The sequence below is a fragment of the Belonocnema kinseyi genome, chromosome 5 (genome assembly GCF_010883055.1).
Source record: "Belonocnema kinseyi isolate 2016_QV_RU_SX_M_011 chromosome 5, B_treatae_v1, whole genome shotgun sequence".
In the NCBI taxonomy this organism is placed as follows: Eukaryota; Metazoa; Arthropoda; class Insecta; order Hymenoptera; family Cynipidae; genus Belonocnema; species Belonocnema kinseyi.
Window position 1 is genome coordinate 45,442,558 of NC_046661.1, and position 4,591 is coordinate 45,447,148.

Below are 4,591 nucleotides of genomic sequence, written 5' to 3' on the forward strand. Positions count from 1 at the left end.
AGCAAAATGCATCAAATCTAATCTATCTCGAGTACTCACTCCTGAAAGCCCGGATTAAGAAAGCACAAGAGAAAAACTTTCGTGAACAGCTCCTAGATAAGATGATGCAGGGTATCTTCCACAGAAATTTGAAGGATCAGTCAATGTCTTGTGAGCTAACGTTTGCTTTCCTTAAATCGCCCAGATTGAAGTCTGGTACAGAGGGTTTCATTTTTGCATGCCAAGACGGTGTCACTTCCACCTTAGCATACCGTCGCCACATTTTGAGCCAAGACATTCCCGATGATAGCTGCAGGGCGTGCCATGCACACCCTGAGCATTTAGCTCACATTGTATTTAGTTGTCCAACTCATGCGGGAACGACCTACGGCCAAAGGCATAATGCGGTACTAAGAGTGCTTTATTACCATCTCTATCACTCTTACGGTATTAACCTTAATATCGCTCCTCTAAATGCTCCTAGGGAATTGAGTCAATTGTCGAGAATGGGAAGTGCCGCATATACTGGAACTTTATATTCTCGACAATTGTTTCTGTTGCTCACTCGAGGGCTGACATGGTTCTTCTTGGCTTCGAGAAGCGAACCATCTTCGTTATCGAATTTTCGGCACCAGCTGACAAAAACATCATAGCCAATGAGAATGAAAAGAAAGAGAGGTATCGAGACCTTATAAGGGAGTTGCAACGATTGTACCCGGAATATTCTGTTAAACTGATCGTCCTTATCATCGGCGCTCTTGGAGGTGCCAAGCTTTCACTTGCTAATAGCCTAGAAAGCATCCCTGCGTGTCAACAATATGCTAGAACACTTGCGGGAAAAATGCAGAAGGCGGTTGTCCTCGGGTCACTCCGTGTTCTTAGGGTGCACGAGGCTTTTGCTAGATCGTTGTATTGATTCCTTTACAGACTGTAACGGAATTTTTCGCCAACCCAATCTATAAAATTTCAAACAACAACTTAAAATTGTTCAAATTTGGTACATTTTTTTAAAATTATCTAGTAGGAACCCCTCATAGTCTATAATGAACATACCGTAGATAATCATTAATAGGAAGCACAAATATATAGATAAAATACTTCGTTATAATTTTAGTTTAATAACACGTACAAGCTCTTAATAATTAATTAAATGAAAGTAATTATTTTGTATAAATTAGTATTTTAAATTAATTATTATGTCCTGTAGGTTCATTACACAGCCACACAAAAACATAAGTGTGCGGATCTGGTAACAAGACTCACGTATTGCTATGGATTTTGGGGCGCTGAATTCAAATTCGGTATCAAAAATCACCCATCACATTATGGTTGAGCCATAACCTCAAAAAATGACGAAAAATCATGCACTGAGACAAATAAATTTCACAATAATGCCAGTGATACAAATTTTCACTTCAAAAACATGTGGACAACTGTGAAGGATCAACCCTTGCCTGATATCAACTTATTTAACATAACTTTACCCAACAGAACCTGACCTCAACTAACCTGAATTATCAGAAATTTATTGAACTACACGTAAAGCTCTGGAAGCATATTTTCCCAGTAGCAAATGTGTGCTACATCGAATGGGTCAACTCGAGCCTAACCTAGAAATAAATCTAACCTAGCCTAACCTAACCTAACCTCACGAAACACAATTAAACTCATTGTGTTGTCCCATTGTGCTTACGGTACCGTTTCATTCAGCTTCGGCTTAACCTACATAGAGGTTTAATCTAACCTAACCTAACAAAACCTGGCCTAACCTAACCTAGCAGAATGAAATTCATTCACACGTGTAGCTATGTAAGCGTGCGGTTCTCAGTCATAAATGTGTGCTATATTTAATAGGTTAACTCGATCTTAACCTACAAATGAAGAAAAAAGGACACGTTATAGCAGGCAGAAAATAGACTGAAGTAGGTCTATAAATCAATTTAATTACGAGGAAAAGCAAGATAAAATGTAAACACGAAAGATAGTATAAATATAACCCTTAAGTTTCAGAAAAGCAAAGAGAAAAAAATTTTGAATAAAACTCCTATTCATTTGCATGTTTAAGTTATAGTTCTACATTTTAATTAATACAAACATTGTCAGGTTAATTGAAATGGGGCCAATTCTACTTGTAGTTCTAAGTTTCTTCAAATGAGTAATGTGCGTCTAAATTTTTAAGCACCTGTAGTACAATGAAATGAATTTTATTGTAGTACAACGGGAACACTTAAGTTAAGTTATGTTGCGTTAAGCAAAATCTCGTTAGGTTCTATTAAGTTAGATTCATTTCTAGGTTAAGATCGAGTTAACCTATTAAATATAGCATACATTTATGACTGAGAACCGTACGCTTACATAGCTACACGTGTGGTTGAATTTCATTCGGCTAGGTTAGGTTAGGTCAGGTTTTGTTAGGTTAGGATAGGTTAAAACTCTATGTAGGTTAAGCCGAAGCTGAATGAAAAGGTACCGCAAACACAACGGGACAAGACAATGAGTTTAATTGTGTCACGTGAAGTTAAATTTAGGTTAGGTTAGGTTAGGTTAGGTTTTTTTAGGTAAGGATAGGTTTGACCTCTTTGCAGGTTAAGCCCAAGCTGATTCAAACAGTACCGCAAACACAACGGGACCACACAATCAGTTTAATTCTGTTTTGTGAGGTTAGGTTAGGTTAGGCTACTTTAGATTTATTTCTAGGTTAGGCTCGAGTGGACCCATTCGATGTAGCACACATTTGCTACTGGGAAAATATGCTTCCAGAGCTTTACGTGTAGTTCAATAAATTTCTGTTAATTCAGGTTAGATGAGGTCAGGTTCTGTTGGGTAAAGTTATGTTAAATAAGTTGATATCAGGCAAGGGTTGATCCTTCACAGTTGTCCACATGTTTTTGAAGCGAAAATTTGAATCACTGGCATTATTTTGAAATCTATTTGCCTCAGTGCATGATTTTTCATCATTTTTTGCGGTTATGGCTCAACCATGTCGTGATAGGTGATTTTTGATCCCGAATTTGAATTCAGCGCCCTAAATCCATAGGAATACGTGTGTTTTGTTACCAGACCGCACACTTATTTTTTTGTGTGGCTGTGTTATCTACTGTAAAGTGCTCTTCCCAAATAATTACCTTCTTTATTTTTTTCCCTTATAAATGACCTATTTACCTCGAATCTGGTTGGGATTATTCAATGTTTCAGAGTGCGCAATAGATTTAAAAAATGTGCAAATGAACAAAGTGGCGGTCGTTTTTTAGAATAACAATTTTGTATTTCAAAAATAGAGAAATAAATTTTATTCCATGTCTCGTGAATATATTTTTTAAAGAAAATAACCTACATTTTTTAAAGAGAAATTATCGTGATTTTGTTGATTTTGAACTTTTTAATTTTTCTTGGCTGCCAAAACATGGAACTACTCTCTATTGAAATCAATCTGAGTAAATTTATAAATACTGCTTATTTATACTTGTTAGCTTACCTCCGTAGCCTCGAATAGCTGTAAAAATGATCCACGCTATTGCAATTGACCAAACTGGTCTCGATATGGCACCGAACATTGATTCCCAAATTACATCATATTCATAATATCTGCTTATTGAAATACAGTAACCAGCTGTGCAAAATAGACAGAAAACGGTAGCCACTGACCAACCAATGAAAACTGTTGACTATCCAGAAATTATACTAATATAATTTAATTATATTGAGTAAGGCGAAAAGAACAAATTTTCACAGTTATAAAAATGTAATAAAACTGTACCTTGTGAAGTTTTTTTGGTGCCTCAAGTACTATGAATCCAAGACATACTCCAATAAGCCAAGGACTGGCTCTCGTGTAAGTTGGTGAATATAAGTTATACAGCATATTTAGAAGATGGTCGAAACTGACAAGGATGAAATATTAATTATAATTGATAATATAACCAACATGGAATCGACTACAAATTACTTCTCAATAATAATCCTCAATAATAGTTTATCTTCCAATATAAATAGTTAATGGTTTGAACAAATTTAATTAACAAATTTATATTTCGCTCCTCTAATTTAAGAACACAGTGTTAATTGATCTCACTAATCTCAAATATTAATAATTATAATGACCCAGCTTTATGAGAATATAGTTTTATCACTAGACATTTATACCCTGGCGGACCGAGTGTACGGAAAGGATACACTAAAGCGTATCCTGATGGTATTCACATAGTCTCCCTTTCGTATCATCTAACAAAAACAAACAAAAAACAGCAAGATGGGCATTTAACTTATTGCAATTCGGATTCTAAATTTAAATTTACATTAGAATGTCATGGAGTAATTGCAATAGTTTTTTTTCAGCGTTAAAAATGTTTAAAATTATAATACCTATCAATTACATGGGCAAAAGGTGGCTTTAATCACATCTTCTTTCAGCAGCAATTTATAGGCCTTACCTGTCGGTAACTAAGAATTTTGGCTGGGTGCTACAGCCATACAGTGGGAACCTGAGTAAACAAGGCTGCGACGCAAGTGGCAACATACGAGGGTAGTTCAATAAGTCCTTAGAATGAAGTATAAAAACAATTTTTTTTGGGTAAATTTTTTTTTATTTTTCAACATAATCTCCTTGGAGCTC

General features: G+C 35.6%; 1 protein-coding gene across 1 annotated transcript in view; it reads left to right on the top strand.

Annotated features, from left to right (window-relative positions):
• LOC117173631 (nose resistant to fluoxetine protein 6-like) overlaps positions 1 to 4,591 on the top strand; it is a 21,726-nt gene that overhangs the window by 14,474 nt on the left and 2,661 nt on the right. The gene's annotated exons all lie outside the window — the stretch shown is intronic.